This window comes from Alligator mississippiensis, chromosome 3 (assembly GCF_030867095.1).
Source record: "Alligator mississippiensis isolate rAllMis1 chromosome 3, rAllMis1, whole genome shotgun sequence".
Lineage (NCBI taxonomy): Eukaryota > Metazoa > Chordata > Crocodylia > Alligatoridae > Alligator > Alligator mississippiensis.
Window position 1 is genome coordinate 231,490,439 of NC_081826.1, and position 18,122 is coordinate 231,508,560.

General features: G+C 44.7%; 1 long non-coding RNA gene across 4 annotated transcripts in view; it reads left to right on the forward strand.

The window, feature by feature from the left end:
- The window catches only part of LOC132249574 (uncharacterized), a 144,221-nt gene that overhangs the window by 95,763 nt on the left and 30,336 nt on the right, over window positions 1–18,122 (forward strand). The window lies entirely within an intron of this gene.

Here is an 18,122-nt window from a genome sequence, read left to right on the forward strand (position 1 = left end):
GGGGAAGGCATTAAATTCTATTGCTGTGGGACATCCAAAGTGCTTTTGCTGGCCCCTCTTCCTCTCCAGGGACATTCTTAGCAGGTATATGGTTGGTGAACAGTGGGCACATCTACACAAGATGCTACATTGATGTAGCGATGAGCTACGGTGACATAGCTCATTGCTATGGTGGGCACAACTGTGATGCTGATGCTACTGTGTGGTAGCTTGTTGCCACTGCATAGTAGGGCCAGAAATGATCTGCGTGCTGCTGGGACTGCAGAGTAATGGCAGTTACTGCACAGTCATGTACCAGGCAAAGTGCTAAAGCAAGTACTGAATGACTGTGCAGTAACAACTGCGCAGTCAGAAGCATGTGCAGATGTGCCCAGTGATACCATAATCTAATTTCCCAATTCACTTTCCTAAGATATAGAGTGGAACAATTGGTCTCCTTACAATTCCCAAAGAATTTAAAAGAAAAAATGTATGTAGCTCATTGAGGAATATATACATGTGATGATGTTTCCTTTCTGGTGCATGCAAGCAGCAAGTGCACATAAGAAAAACCTTTGAATGTGACTTACCATTGGGATATGAATGCAAGCGGTGACTAGAGAATTACAGGCCTGATTTTGGAAACAAATTTCCTTCTGAAATCTCCAAGGCACTATTAGTAACAGAAGTGAAGTGAAGTTGTTTCTAAAAATGTGCGGCAATAGAGATTCACTGATTTATACCACATCAGGATCCCACCCCTGATTTTAAATGGATGGTATTGCATTAAAGGAAAATATAACTCTCCCTCTGAACTTAGAAAATGGAAATATAAATATGTTTTGAGATGCTGAGATGTTTTGTTGTACATCTCTGGACCCCAACCTGCTACCATCTTTACTTCTTTTCTCACAAAATCATTTATTTTCTTTCTGGAAGAAAGGAACACCTGACTTTGGCTTCCTTCTAGGAACTGCTTTTATTTACTGAGGCACCCCCAGGCACCTAAATCCCTGTAGTCCAATGAAAAATCATCTTATACTGTCACTGATGAAAACTACTACTCTACTATGGTAAACTACTATTGTACTATGTTCTTTGATACCTAGAAAGGTATGGTTTTGATAAAAAAGCCTGAGTTTGGAAAAAAGTATGAGTTTATACATGGCAGTGGAATTATTGGCTCTTGTGACACAATAATAAAGGTACAGGAAACGAGTCACCTTTTCTATAGGACAATTATAGAAGAAAATTTAGCATTTGTTTAGGCAGAATGGGCTTTCTGGTTTCACCTCTTCAGCAGGCTGCTGGGCCATTCTAATCCCCCAAAATGAAACATGGAAGGTAAATGGAGTCATGATCTGTTAGTTTAGTAGGGATGTATTGTGGGGAAGAGAATTCTTCAGGAAGTGAGGTGGGTAGAGAGTTTAGTTATGCATGAGGTGGGTAGAGAGTTCAGGCTTTAAAACTTCAGATATTTTTGCATTTTTACCAGACCTTTTGTGGTCCTTCTATTACTAGATCCTATATCATTTTAGCTACGAATGTGCCACTTACTTGAATTCTATTATAGCACTTCACTATAATTCTAATTATCACTCATCTCAGTAGCTGGTAGCTTTTCTATTATTAACTAATCATCTATTGGCCCTGTGGGGGTCGCATAGCTTCCAGGCTTTTTAGTGAGGTTGGATTAGATTATCTACCCTTATTAAAACTTAGATTTCACCCAAAGTAAGAATGTGAAAATGACCTCCCAGTGTTAATATATGTAAAATATATCATTACACATGTTTATGTTTCCTGAATCACATTGCAAATTGCAGCTTTCCAATTTGGGCTAATGAATAAAAGAACCTTGTTTTACAGATGAGCTAAACATCTTATGAAGTATTTATATTGCATAGTATGTAAAGCAGTTAACATAATTATTTTGGAATCTGACAATGCCTTAGCAGCAGTAATATCTCTCTGTTCTACCACTCTGGAAGGTAAAATGATAGGGTAGGGTGACATCTTGGAGACTGACTGGTTTAGAGAGTATTGAATTTTTGTGGGCCATAACCTACTCCCCTATAATAAAGTACTTTGTCAGAAGTAGGTTGTTACCTCTGAAAACTTATGCCTCTTTGAACCAGTTAGAAGGTAGGGCAGGTGGCACCTTACCTTCTGCTTCACTTCAGATTAACATGGCTAACCACCTCTCTCCTCTGGGTGGTAAAATGAAATTTAGAACATATTTTTGTATTAATAAGGAGGTTGAATCACAAGAAATATTTTTTTTTACTCTAAATTATTCCTTTTCCAGATATTATTTTGTTAGACGTTTCTCTTATAATTTACATATAAAAGGTCATAATTCTGGCCTCAGTTTCATGAATGAGCTCCTTTTGAGTTCATGAATCTAATCAATATGTATCTCTATGTAGTCCCAAAATACAGTCCCAGGAGTGACTCCCAAATAGTGTACACATACCTAAGGTATCTTGGGAACTAGTAACAGTATAGTTGAAGCAGCATGGAGCTGAGCACAGACTGCAAAATGCACCTAAGAAGGCTGAATATCCTTACTTGAGCTCTGTGACTGTACTAGTACTGGCAGCTAGTTTAAAGCTATGTCAGATATGTCAACATTACATGGTAGCCACAACAGTGACTATATTGCAAACATACCTAATACCTATCTAATATACCTATTATGTAATATCTATTTAAGAAGCCTTTAAGAGACATGTGAGGATGGCATGCATTATTTTTGCGCAATGGACCATGGGTGTGGACAGCAAAAAAAAAATCATACAACTTTTAAAAAAGGAGGGTGGGACTTATTGTGGTTCAGATGAATCCTTGGAAACTCTTTCATCTGCCTGCTCTGTCCTGTGGCAAGTGGAAGATAAACTACAATAATTTACCACTTGTTTCATTAAGAGGTAAATTATTGCTGTTTTGCTTTACTTACTGTGAGAAAGGAGCACAAGAGATCAGCTGATGAGCTGTCATGAACACTAAATCTCTTTCCCTTTTAAAACAGTATAATTGTTCATCTGTTCATGTGTTGTAAAACACTGTATAAAATACAATAAAGTTTATAAGGTGTATTTAATACAACAGATTATTTGATTAACAGGACGTTTATCTAGGGCTCGATCCAAATCCTACAGAAATGGAACAAATTCCAGGAATTTCAATAAATTTGTATGGGGCATTTTATGTGTATCCTTAAAATCAAAAGTTAGCACCTACTGGTGGCTGAGGATTTAGCCTTCTGTATTTTACATAACCCATTCCAGAGAAGGTTCTCAATCTAAGTGCAAAGTCTAGGTCATTTTAATTATGACTGTGACCTTATCTTCAGTGAATGACACAGAGGAATATGAAAAGCTATAAAAGAAAATGTATGAACATGGGACATAGGCAGACAAGGTTCCTTGGGTGAATTTGATATCTTTTATTAGACCAACCCAAATGGTTGGAGAATAGTTATTAAGCAAGCTTTTGGGTTCAAAAACCCTTCGTCAGGCTAAGGACGCTGCAGCAGTTGGTGTGCGCTCTTCCTGGATGGAATGAAAAGGAAACAAGCCAGGGGCTGGGCTGGGCTGGGCTGGGCTGGGGAGTCAGTTGCCAGGGAGATTATAATGTATCAAAAATCCAATGTCTGTGTTTAGTCCATGGTGGGACATAAATTTACTCAGAGTTTATTTTAAGGTTGCTTGACTTGATTTTCTCTGAATCAACTAAATGATATGAGCACTAGTATATTTTGTGTTCTGTTCTTCTCTGATTTTTTCCTGTAGATTGTAGCCTTCCCTTTCTTTTATGAAGTTCTCTGTGGCTGTGTAACTTGTTCTCAGTTAGACGCGGGAGCGGCGAGAGACGCGCGGGTGAAAGCTCGCTGCGACCCTGCTCCCCCGAAGCCCCCCAGAAACCCTCCAGCAGCCGCGAAGCCCCCCGCTGACCCCCAGCGCAGCCGGGGTAAGCGGGGCCCGTGGAAAGAAGGGGCTAACCCCTTAGTGTGTGTGTGGGAGGCGGCAGCTGAGTGGAGCCGGGCCGGGTCAAGCCCCGCCCAGGCCCCTACTTGGCCCAGCCCCCCAGGGAGAGAGAGAGAGAGAGAGAGAGAGAGAAGGGGGGGTACTCACCAGCCCCCCTCCAGTAAGGCAGGGTCCCCCAAATCCCGGGCAGGGCCCCCGTATTTGCCTTAAGAGCAGCTTCCTCGACGGCAGGCCCACTGCGCATGCGCGCAGTTTAAAAGGGCCCGCCGACCGGGAAAAAGCCCAGTTAGACACGGGAGCGGCGAGAGACGCGTGGGTGAAAGCTCGCTGCGCCCCCGCTCCCCCGAAGCCCCCCAGAAACCCTCCAGCAGCCGCGGAGCCCCCCGCTGACCCCCAGCGCAGCCGGTGTAAGCGGGGCCCGTGGAGAGAAGGGGCTAACCCCTTAGTGTGTGTGTGGGAGGCGGCAGCTGAGTGGAGCCGGGCCGGGTCAAGCCCCGCCCAGGCCCCTACTTGGCCCAGCCCCCCAGGGAGCCACACGACCGGAGCCGCGTGAACAGGCTGCACAAATAGGTGCGCTTCTCTGCCGGTGCGTGAGTTAGCGCGGGAGGGCGTGCGGGAGGGCGCCAGACCCTGCCTGCGCACCCCCCAGGGTAGACAGTCCCAGCTGTAGCCAGCCTACCAGAGGCATGACACGGATGGGCACGCGCCACACCCCGAGGGTCCCCTCCGGCTCCGTGGCCCCCCCCTCTGGCACCTCAGAGACAGCCACCCAGACGGAGCCCCTGGTTCCGGGCTCCACGCAGACGGAGCCCCTGGCGCTCGGCTGCGGGGGCTGCCTGTCCTTTTTTCAGGCTCTGGGACCTGGGAGCATGGCGACCTCCCCTTGCGGGGTCTGCTCCCTTTTGGGGTCTCTGGCACGCCAGCTGGAGGAGCTCCAGGCCACAGTCCACAGACTGCGTGCCATCAGGGACTGCGAGCAGGAGATAGACTCCTACTGCCAGGCCCTTCTCCCCCGGGAGGCAGAGGGTAGATCACAGTTTCTCTCCAGGCCAGAGGAGGACTCTGGGACCTCCTGCTGTGTCCAGCCAGGGGCATGGACCAAGCTGGTCAAGGGCCCTAAGGCCCGCCGCACCAAGGCCCCACCCCCGCCACAACTGAGCAACAGGTATGCACCTCTTGCTGCCCCAGCAGAGCCTGCTGAGTTGCTGGCCCCCACAGGCAACATGGGCCCAACTGCAACTCCCGCCCCTGCTCTCCCCAAGACAAAACGTAAGGTGTTTGTTGTGGGAGACTCCCTCCTGAGGGGGACGGAGGGGCCAATCTGCCACCCTGACCCCTTAGCCCGGCAAGTCTGCTGCTTCCCAGGGGCCCGCATCCGGGACATTGCGGAGAGGATCCCCAAGCTCCTCAAACCCACAGACCGCTATCCCATGCTCCTTATTCATGTGGGCACCAATGACACGGCTCGGAGCACTCCCAGCCAGGTCATGAGGCGCTACAGGGATTTGGGAGCGGGGCTTAAGGGTCTGGGGGCACAGGTGGTGTTCTCGTCGATCCTCCCAGTCTCAGGCTATGGGCTGAGAAGGGACAGGAGGATCTATGTGGTCAACCAAAGACTGCGGCGCTGGTGTCGTCAGGAAGGCTTTGGCTTTCATGACCACAGCCCGCTCTTTGGCGAGAGAGGCAGCGAGCTGCTGGGAAGAGATGGTCTCCACCTCTCTCCCCTAGGGAGGAGGCTCTTCTCAGCCAGACTGGCTGATCTGCTCCACCGGGCTTTAAACTAAGCCTGCTGGGGGACGGGGGCACGACCGCCACTGCTGGCCCGCTGAGCAAATCTTGCAAAGCCAGCGGATCATGGCACTCAAGGGAGCCCACCCCAGCCCCAGCCCTGGTAAAATCTGTGGGCAAGGAAGGAGCCCCCCAGGGGGCGCTTGCCTGCCTGTACACAAATGCCAGGAGCTTGGGGAATAAGCAGGAGGAGTTCATCCTCCTGCTCAGTGCAAACAATTACGATGTCATAGGGATAACGGAGACCTGGTGGGACTCCACCCATGACTGGACCACAGGGATAGATGGCTATACCCTGTACAGGAGGGATCGTGTAGAGAAAAGGGGCGGGGGTGTAGCTCTCTATGTTAAGGAAAGCTACGCGTCCCTGCAAGCCGATATTGGCGCCCAGGGTGGACGGCTGGAGACCCTCTGGGTTAAAATCCGTGGGGAACACGGCACAGGGGACACAATGGTGGGAGTCTATTACAGACCTCCTACCCAAAGTCCTGAGCTAGACCAGGAGTTTGCCCAGGAACTGGCTGAGGCAGCTTGCTCCAGGACCATGGTTGTCATGGGTGACTTCAATTACCCAGACATCTCGTGGGAGGATCGCTCAGCAAAATCTGAGCGGTCGCAGAGCTTCCTCTCGTGCGTGGATGACCTCTACCTGACTCAAGAAGTCTATGGGCCAACGAGAGGCAAAGCGCTGCTCGACCTGGTGCTGGCTACTGGGGAGGACCTAGTCAGCGACCTAGTGATCGATGGGAAGCTGGGTGACAGCGACCATGAGCTGATCACCTTCACCATCTGCCGAAAAGCTGGCAAGTCGGTCAGCAACACGCAAGTCCTTGACTTCAGGAAAGCCGACTTTGACAAGCTCAGGAGGCTTGTCAGTGAGGCCCTAAGGGACTGTGACCGCAGGGAGAGGGGAGTTCAAGAAGAGTGGTTGCTCCTCAAGGGAGCGATCCTCAATGCACAAACTAAGTCTATTCCATCTCGGAGGAAAGGCAGCAAGAGGGCACAGCAGCCCCCCTGGCTCTCCAGGGACCTAGCAGACCTCCTGAGGCTAAAAAGAAAGGCCTACAAAGGATGGAGGATGGGAGTCACCTCCAAGGAGGATTATTCTGCACTGGTCCGATCCTGTAGGGAGCAGACCAGGAAAGCCAAGGCTGCAACTGAACTCCAGCTAGCTTTGAGCATCAAGGACAATAAAAAGTCCTTTTTCAGATATGTGGGGAGCCGGAGGAAAAGCAGGGGCAACGTTGGACCCCTGCTGAACCAGATGGGGCAACTGACAACTGACGCCCAGGAAAAAGCCAACCTATTAAATAGGTACTTTGCGTCGGTCTTTCATCAGCCCCATGGGACGCCCGTGCCTGCTACAGGGCCGGGAAGTCTGGGTGAGGGTGATCCCCTGCCCTCCATTAATGCTGACTTTGTGAAGGAACATCTTGAGAAGCTGGAAACCTTCAAGTCAGCCGGCCCTGACAATCTTCACCCCAGGGTACTCAAGGAGCTGGCGAGCATCATAGCCCAGCCTCTAGCGCGGATCTTTGAAAACTCTTGGCGCTCTGGTGTAGTGCCCGAAGACTGGAAGAAGGCCAACGTGGTGCCTATCTTCAAGAAAGGGAGGAAAGTGGATCCGGCTAACTATAGGCCCATCAGCCTGACTTCTATTCCGGGGAAGATCTTAGAAAAGTTTATTAAGGAGGCCATCCTTAATGGACTGGCCGACGCCAACATCTTAAGGGATAGCCAGCACGGGTTTGTTGCGGGTAGGTCTTGCTTGACCAATCTCATTTCCTTCTACGACCAGGTGACCTATCACCTGGACAAGGGAGATGAGATTGATGTCATATATCTTGACTTCAAAAAAGCCTTCGATCTGGTGTCCCATGATCGTCTCTTGGAGAAACTGGCCAATTGTCGCCTTGGGTCCCCCACGATCCACTGGCTGGAAAATTGGCTCCGGGGTCAGACCCAGAGGGTAGTAATTGATGGAAGTCACTCATCGTGGTGTCCTGTGACCAGTGGGGTCCCCCAGGGCTCTGTCCTTGGACCCATACTGTTCAACATCTTCATTAACGATGTGGACACTGGAGTCAGAAGCGGACTGGCCAAGTTCGCCGATAACACCAAACTTTGGGGCAAAGCATCCACGCCAGAAGACAGGCGGGTGATCCAGGCTGACCTGGACAGGCTCAGCAAGTGGGCGGATGAGAATCTGATGGTGTTCAACGCCGATAAATGCAAGGTTCTCCACCTTGGGAAGAAAAACCCGCAGCATCCTTATAGGCTCGGCAGTGCTATGTTGGTTAGCACTATGGAAGAAAGAGACTTGGGGGTCATCATTGACCACAAGATGAACATGAGCCTGCAATGCGATGCTGCGGCTAGTAAAGCGACCAAAACGCTGGCTTGCATCCATAGATGCTTCTCAAGCAAATCCCGGGATGTCATTCTCCCCCTGTACTCGGCTTTAGTGAGGCCGCAGCTGGAGTACTGCGTCCAGTTTTGGGCTCCACAATTCAAAAAGGATGTGGAGAAGCTTGAGAGAGTCCAGAGAAGAGCCACGCGCATGATCAGGGGTCAGGGAAGCAGACCCTACGATGACAGGCTGAGAGCCCTGGGGCTCTTTAGCCTGGAAAAGCGCAGGCTCAGGGGTGATCTGATGGCCACCTACAAGTTTATCAGGGGTGATCACCAGTATCTAGGGGAACGTTTGTTCACCAGAGCCCCCCAAGGGATGACGAGGACGAATGGTCACAAACTACTACAAGATCGTTTCAGGCTGGACATAAGGAAGAATTTCTTTACTGTCCGAGCCCCCAAGGTCTGGAACAGCCTGCCGCCGGAGGTTGTTCAAGCGCCTTCATTGAACACCTTCAAGATGAAACTGGATGCTTATCTTGCTGGGATCCTATGACCCCAGCTGACGTCCTGCCCTTTGGGCAGGGGGCTGGACTCGATGATCTTCCGAGGTCCCTTCCAGCCCTAATGTCTATGAAATCTATGAAATCTATAGATGGGATAGCACAAGTGAAATAGTAACCTATTCTTCCTCCAGGCAAATTCTGAGTGCAGTCTGTTACACACAGATATTCAGAGCTAAGTGCCCATATTTCTCATTAAGACAGAAAAAGACTTTGTTTTGGTATGCCAGAGCTCTGGGTTTGCATTTTCCTGAAAAATATGCCTATTTGAGTTTCACTTCCAAGAGAGAATTAGGGTCCCATGAATTTATCCAACTCAATTCAGTATAGGTGTGGCAGACTTTGCTTTTTATAAATGAATATTTGAAAGTGAAAGATCAGTTTTGCCTCTGACAATCAGAATCTCTTCAAACTCATCCACCAAACTGCTATCCAGTTTATTTCTGATACAGTGTTCTCATACATCTTCCTTGCTTGGCTTCTTATATAATTTTGGGGAAATTATATTAATGGTGGTATGAAAATGCCAGTAGGGCCTACTATGGGTCTTTCTGTTGACTTAAAACACTTTAAAATGCTAGGTCAAGTTCCCCCAAATCATGAGTTTGGCTTAAAAATAATAATAAATCCCCCTTAATAATAAAGATTGGGTTCCATAAATAAAGATAAATAAGTCTTCTGATGCTAGCTCTTTAGGATATATTTTTGTTACGTTTTCAAGGTCTTCTGTGAGACCAAGGAGAGCTAGTACACATGATTGGGTTTTAGTCCTTAGGGTTGCATTCTATGCCCACTAAATTGAAATGGTGAGTTTTTAATTGAAATGGTGGGGTTTATTTTCCTGTCATTATTGTCCTGGTGGCTGCAGGCATCTACTGAAGGAAGAAGTGGCAAGGGGCCCAATCTTATTTTTTTTTGGCAGAACTTGCCCACCTCTCCCATGGCCAGGGGACCATTAATCTGTTCCATTAATCTGTCAGCTCACCCCCTGGCTGTGGGAGAGGCAGACAGGCTCTGCAGAAAAAAGGGTCAGGTCCCTCGCTTCTTCTGCCTTCAGCAGGCTCCTACGCCTGGCAGGATACCTGGGGCCACCTGGGAATGGGCTGGCTTGTCTATGGGGCAGCATGGAGAGGTGGCAGGGGGGCGGGTGGGTGTGCTGGCAGCCAAAGAAGGTGGCAGGGATGGTGCATGGGGTGTGGGCTACTAGTTTCTCTAAGCCCATCTGGGCTTCCAGCACCTTGTGCACTGTCCCCACCCTCTTATCCGGCCACCAGCACACCCTCCTGCCTCTTCCCTGTGCTGTCCCAGGGGCAAGCCAGCCCATTCCTGGGTGGCCCCAGGTGTCCAGCTGGCTGCAGGAGCCTGCTAAAGTCAGAAGCAGTGAGGGGCCCGATCCTTTTTTCTGCAGCGCCTGCCCCCTCTTCTACATCCGGAGGGTGAGCTGACTAATGGCTGCAATGTTCCAAGTTGCAGTGTTGCAAACTGAACTACATTGGGATGTAGTATAGTTTGCAATGATGCAAACTCATTTAAAACCCTCAAAACTCATGTACATGTGATATGTGACACCATTAAGGTGCACAAAGGGAAATTTTTGCCACAGGTACATTATGACATTATGGACATTCTAAAGAAACCCTTTTAGAAACAAATGAAAGCTGAGCTTCTCAATCATGTCCTTTGAATTTGGGGCTCTAAAAACCCATGATAACTCGTGAGTGAGCTTAGACTCATGAAAGCTCATGCTATACATCTCTAATTTAATTTGTAAGGCTGCATACAGCCATTTGCTATACCTGTTTTATGTTCACACAGCTTGCTTTAAACTAAACGTAGACTGGGAGTGTCATGTATAGCTGTTTGCCACTTCTGTGAGCCATTCAGAAAACCCGAAACAAGTAACTTCTCCACTCATCCAGTCACTCATTTGCCATATCTTTGGAGGATCCTACTTAGTCCTCCTCCCCATCCTGTCTAATCTATTATAGAGTTTCTGTGCTGGTCCCCAGTTTCTTCTCTTCACTTTTTCTGTAGGTAGTTTCAGTTGCAAAAACAAATTCAGCAACCACCTCTCTGCTGACCTCCTCACAGATTTACTTGTATGCTCAAGCCACTAGCTTAAGATCAACATGGCTAAGACAGACCTGTTAGTCTTCCCCTCACAGCCTTCTTTTCCACCTTCTTTCTCGATCAGTCTAACATCAATTCTAGGCAAAATAATGAAACATCTGACACAAATTCGATTAACAAAGAATTAAAGTAGGGTAATATAATTAATGCCAATCAATATAGGTTTATAGACAATAGATCCTGTCAAACTGGCTTGATATTTTTGATGAGATTACAAATTTGGTTGCTAAAGGTCATAGTGTTGATGTAATAGACTTGAGTAAGGTTTGGTACAGCACACAATTTTGATCAAGAAATTAGAATGATATAAAATCACCTTTAAGCACACATTAAGTGAATTAAAAACTAGCTGATGTATGTGTTTCAGAATGAAATTGTAAATAGAAATCATCATTGAGTGAATATGTTTCTTGTGGGATCCTGTAGGGATTGGTTCTTGATTCTACACTATTAAATACTTTTATTAATGACCTGGAAGTAACATAAAATCATTATTAAAGACAAAAGATTTGAAGAGTGGTTAATAATGAAAAGGATAGGTCACTGATACAGGGTGATCTGGATTTCCTGGTAACCTGGGAACAAGCAAACAATATGCAAGAAAGCAAAAAAGTGAATATAATTCATTAGCCTGTAGCAAGAGCACCTGGGACAGAGTGTACTTGGGTTCCAGCTGCTACTTCAATGGACATTTAAGTATTTTATAAAAACTGGAGTGGATTCAACAGTAAAGACTGGGACTTACCCACTGCTTAAGAGCCTATAACTTGGTGATTAGGGTATATTCATCTAGAAGGTGGGCAACTGGATTCCTGTACCTTCCCAAGAAGGAAGTTAGGGCCTGAGTCTGAAATATCCTTGGTGAGTGCTCTAACCACTTGACTGCTGGACACAAGGTGAATATTATCTCCTCTTTGCTGATTTTGTGAATCTAGCCGCTGCCAATTTTTTTTTCAGCTTAAGCTATGAAGCAAGTCTGACACAAATTTGACGAAGGGTGACTAAAACTCCATTTTTCGGTGGCTTTAGTTATTATTATTATAGTTATTATTATATAATAGTTATAGTAACTATTATTTAGTTCATTAATTGAAAAATATTCATGCTGCCTTAGTAGAGGCTATATTTAGAGCTCTGTGAATAATTGTGTGTGTGTGTGTGTGTGTACAGGGCCTTCATAAAGTCCTTGTGCACAACCTAAGTTATTAAAATTTAAAAGTGGACAAGGACTTTATGTGTGTGTGTGTATATATATTACTGAGCAAGACAAGAACTAAAAAAAAAGTAGACTAGTTAAAATGTTTAATTCAACATTTTACTTGTTAACATTTTGAATATTAAGCTTAGGCAATTTTTGCTTTGAAACATCATTACAAAAAAAAAAGCACAAAACATTTTGTTTTGAAATATGCCAAAATAAAATGTTTGACTTTTTTCATTTTTTGACTACAACTTTTTTCTGAATTCATCAGAACAGGCATTTTTCAATTAATAAATCATTTACCCAAGAATATTACCCTGCTGTAGTTTTTTTGCTTCTGTATTTGCCTCTGGGATGATCATTATTGCAGTAATGCATCCAGTTCTGATTTCTGCAATCAAGAAGGAAGTTTAAAATTGAAAATGGTTCAGAGGAGAGCCACAAGTATCGTTAGAAAACTGGAAAAAAATCTCATGCTGATAGGTTGAAGAAGCCTAAACAAGGTAATCCATTTATTTAATTTATCAGAAAAGGTTTGAGGAAAGTTTGATCATTTTGTATTTGTGCTTACATGGGGGAAAATGTCCTAATAGGGTTTTTTTCAGCCTAGCAGATATTGAAAAGATATAGGAGGATCCAATGACTGAAAGTTGGAGCTGGACAAATTCAGACTAGAAATGAGACCCTCATTTTTAACAGGAAAATTAATTATCTATTGGAACAACGTCCCAAGTGTTGGGTTGGGTTCTCCATCATTGGACTATTTAAGTTAATCTTGGATGTTTTCTTCAACTAACAATTTAAACAGCAGTTACTTCAGGGAAGTCCTGTGGCCTACATTGCAAAGGAGGTCCACAGATCACTGTGGACATCATTATAATTCTGCCTGTTACTCAGGCCCCTAATTTGGACATCATCATAACTCAGACTTTTCTCTAACTCCTCACATATATTTTTATATCTTACAGATTCTTTCAAATGTTTTTTTTGCATCTGCCACATAACAAAAAGAAAAGAAAAGAAAAGAAAAAGCTTCCAGGCTCTCATTTTTTCCAGGCTCTCATTTTTTCCAGCTTATCCAGGCTCTGATTGTCATTACAATATATTTACTTTAATTCTAGGTATTGCAATCTTGTCCCACTCATATCCATTTATGCTGCTGCAAAGATCACTTTCCTAGACCAGCAGTCAGAAGCATTTCCAAGTGACAGACTAGAATGGCCTAACTTGGGTCTGAAGCAGGCTGGTCTGGGACCTGGCTTCCTGCCACCACTGCTGCAGCTTCTCCACACTGCCTGGCTGTGTTGTAGCACAGGAAAGTGCTCCACCATCCAGCCACATTGTGTTGCAGTGCGGCATGGAGCAGTAGAAGCGTACCACCCCTTCCCCCCAAATGCCACCAAAGTTACAGTTCCATGGGCTGGATCCAATGATTCTAGGGGTGGGTGTACATGACATGCCGACTGTGCAGTAGCCAAAAAATACTGCTCAGTAGCACGTCACAGCAAGGACAGTGCTAATATGTTACTGCACAGTATTATTAGGCTACTGCCCAGTAGCGTCCCTAAAAGATGTTCACTGGTGTTACTGCACTGTAACTCTGGTTACTGTGTATTTATTTAGTATTTGCTAATACAAGTACTAGATAAATGTGCAGTAACAAATGTGCAGTAGTGTCTTGTGTAGATGTGCCCTAGAGGTTGGGTCTGACTCTCGGACCATAGGTTGCTGATCCCTGTGACGGGCAGCTTATAATTACTAGAGCTTTAGAGCTGGCTTGTTTTGATCTAAATCCCTTGATCCTGGTGCAGAAACATGCTCATGGGGAAGATGTGTGGCAGGATCATTGTTGTGCTCCAGTGGTCCTCATCTAGTCCCCTGACTCCAAAGCTGCTCTAACTCATGCTAGGCGCAGAATCAATTCAGAGATGGGAGACTGCAAAGGGGATACAATCCTTTTGAGTCTTGGACTAAGTCTACCCCAGCCAGACTAAAGGATCAGTGCTGTTAATTATAAGTAAAATCCAACTCAGCAGAATGATACTGCAGTGAAAAACAGGCACCATCACTAAGCTGATCCTTCCCCACTGTGACTTGAATTAAATTTCCTGGTCTGTGTGAAAATTAATCTAAGTGTCATCAGTTAGGATACAGGTTAGTACAGAAGAAATTCCATAGTCCTGTGGCTTTGAGGTGCTTTGTTGCTCTCAGTCCATGCCAGAACAAATTAAGGAAGGGATTTCTAGATCCTTGTAAATTCAAGCTGCTATTCATTCTTTACAGGAGATTATCAAAACAAATTGGGTACTCTGGCTGTACTTTAAAGATGGGTGGATAACTTAATGATTGCTGATAATATTTATAGCTGTGTAAGTTAAGATAATGACAAGGGTAATCAAGTTTCATATTTTAGAGAGAAAGTTAATCACTTCATTTGATGTATTTTGTCCTTCTCTTAATCATCGAGTATTGGCCACTGCTGGAAGCATCAAGACAGTCTCAACAGACCAATAATTTGATCTGGCATGTGTGTCAGACCCTATAGGCAATATTCTCTCATTGCTTCTTAAGTAAAATCTTACTGAAGTCAATTGGAGTTTGTGTAAGAAAGGAAAGACAGGATACGCTCAGACTTATGTGAGCCAAAAGACCAGATCAGGACTCTGAAACCAGAGTTGAATTTATATCCTAAATCCAAACTCATATCTGTTTATAATAGGTTGAAGCTAAACACCAAAAATATTGGATAGATCAAAATCTTGATACACATTTCCCTAAGTGTTGGAGTATTTAGCTTAGAGTTTTGGTGATGTCTATTAAAGAAATAAAATATAGGTACAAGTCCCCACATGGAGCTTTGGTTCTGCTCCCTCTTCATAATGAACAGTTCAAAATGGATTTTAAATTCCGTGCATCAAAAGTGGTTTGCTTTACCTGTTAGCTATCACAGTTAAAAAGCAACATAGATTTTAATTAACCCTATTTTCCAATGTTTCAGTCTTATTGGAACCCATGGGCAAGGTTCAAATTGGTTCATAGGTGTTCAAATATTTATATGAATTGACTTTTCACTAGAAGTGGGAATAGTGGCATACCATGTTAATTGGTCTGTGTAAACTTTCTTGGTGAGTATAGCTTAAACTTGAAGACCACCTGAAAACAGCATCCCCACATTATTTACAGGTATCAAAAGAAGGTAAAAAAATAATATCCAGTTTTGGATAAAATGTGAGTGAACTACAGCTAGTTCATCAGCATAAATTGAATTTCAGCCAAGGTTTGTCTTGAGTCAGATCTTCATACGCCTCTAGGAAGTACTCTATATCCTTATAGATTAAGACTTTTTACAATTTCAATTTCATCTTTCTGCTAATGAGACTGTCATCTGAAAGCCTTTGAATTCTGCTGGATAATTCAGCAGTGTTTACAGCAGATGGTTTCTTTTTTTGAAGAACTGACATGTTATTAGTAGGTTAGTATTGAATTCTGACAAAACTTCAGTAAAGATTTTTGGTTCTAAATCTAAATTAAGATCCCTTGATACCAAATCTGATCTGATCTGCTTGGATCAATTGCTTTAAATTGGATTATTGTACTGGGCTAGTGATCACGATGCAGTATATCAGAATTGATTTCCTGTACAAGAGTTTATCTCAATTTAATTGGATATAGAGGAATATGTTATTTCAGATTTCTACTAGTTTTTATACACAAAGACTTTTGATATGTAATGATACTTTATGCAAAAGTGCATCTGGTGGTTTACTGAAATGAAGTACCATTAGGTACCACATTAGAACATATGGTAAGTAGATTCTGATTCACTGTACTTTTAAAACTTTTTGTAATAAGCATGCACAGGCAAGATGCACATTATTTCTTCACACCTGCTGAGTGCATACATTTTGGATACCCTGAAGATCATGGTTATCAGAGACGTAATGAATATCCTTCCAACAACTACGTTCATAGACTGGTTTGCTAAGACCAGGCCTATGTTTAATTTAATTTTCCCAGTTGTTTTCTTTTTTGGACATTTTTGCTAGAAACTGTCATGAAAATGTTCATAGAGCGCAAAGAGAGGAGGCAAACATGGTGATACTAAAAAGGAGCCATGAATGTAGATTTGTGAATGGAAGGCAATTTCAGCAAAAGTCAAGTGAGTAACATGAAGTAGCTTCTGGGAATCTCTATTTTTCCTAACTGTTATTTACATGACAGAGCAGCATGCCTCTGGCAAGATCTCCAGGCTCATTCTTGAACGGTTCTAACTTTTTCTTCAGTTTCTTTTTTACAGAATTAATGGCAGTTTCACACAGCATTTGTGGGGAATATTTTGTGTTTCTTCAATTTTCTTCTTTCTTTGTTGGTCTTTGGGTCGTTGTCTTCCTGTGTTTGCTCTTTTGGGTCTTGTTAGCTGCTAGCTGTTCATTCTTTCTCACAACTAATAAAGACTGTGAACAGAGAAGCAAAAAAACTAAATCCTAGAAACACTAGAATAATCCCATGGTAACCTGAATTGAAATCTTCTCAATTTTTTGACTTGCTAAGGTTGGGTAACTGACACTGTTTAGGTTCTCTGATTAAATAGATACAGTGTCTATCACTTATTAGAATCTTCTTTAATAGAGTTAGCTGCAGATTAGAATCAACCCCTTAATACAATGCTAAAATCATCATACTATATGCATTTTCCACTATTTATTAGAATCTCACTACCAAAGCAGCTGTTTATTAGCATAAAAAACTTAAATTATAATCTATGCATACAAGCTTATTTTTTCTGTCGGTTATTAGAATCACATCTACTGAGATTCACAGTACCTGTATACACTTATGTTCACTAGACAGGTTGTAAATTTATTGCCTTAAATGATGCAGGGTGGTTGTGGTGGGCAACTCCTTGCTGAGGGGGACAGAGGGAGCAATCTGCTGCCCTGACCCCATGGCCCGTGAGGTCGGCTACCTCCCAGGGGCCCATATCTGGGATGGGGCAGAGAGTATTCGTAAACTCATCCAGGCATCCAACCAATACCCCATACTCCTCATCCATGTGGGCACAAATGACATGGCTCAGAGCAATCCTGGCCGGGTCATGAGTGACTACAGGCCTCTGGGGGGGGGGGTCCAAGACCAGCACTCATGCACCCAATAACTGTGTCCACTCTCTGGAGGGAAATGGCAGCTAAAGGCAGAGGAAGAGTCCCGCTGAGCAGCTCCCTTTGGGAGAGTGAAAAGAGCAGAGAACCAAAGACAATGCCTTTGATCAAGAAAATAGAAGGGACTGGGAGCACAGGTAGTTTTCTCCTCCATCCCCCCGGTTGTGGGCCACGGGCCTAGGAGAGATAGATGTATTGAAGATGTGAACTGAAGGCTCTGATGATGGTACTACCGAGCTTCTTTGACCACAGCACGCACTTCAGAGAAAGAAGTCTTCTGGGAAGGGATGGTATCCACCTCACGCTGAAGAGGAAGGCTCTTTTCTTGGCTGGGATGGCAGACCTCCTGGACAGGGTTTTAAATTGAGATCACTGGGGGACAGGGGGGACAATGAGTGGAGCAAGCCCAGGGGCCAGCAAACAAACAACCATTACAACAGGAGATGACATGAAGGACACTACAGCATGAGCTGAGGGAATGGAACTCCTCAATATGACAGGAAACTGAGGACCACCAGCAGAGGGCTCAAATGCCTGTACACAAATGCCAGGAGCATGGGGAACAAACAGGGGGAACTGGCCCTCCTGCTTTCCAGCAGGGAACATGATACCATAGGAATAACAGAGACCTGGTGGGATTCTACCTACAATTGGACTGTAGGTATACAGGGCTACACCCTGTATAGGAGGGATTGCATAGGGGGAAGAGGTGGAGGTGTAGCTCTATATGTAAAGGAGCAGTACACCTCCTTGGAAGCTGAAATTGGTACTAAGGAAGGGTGACTTGAGACCCTCTGGGTCAAGATATGGGGGATGGGGGGGTGGGAAATGGATGGACACAGAAAAAGGGACCTGTAGGAATGTATTACAGACCTCCAAATCAAGATGAAGAACTAGATCTGGAATTCTCCAGAGAACTGGAAGAGGTTGTGAGAGCATGGGCTATGATCATCATGGGTGA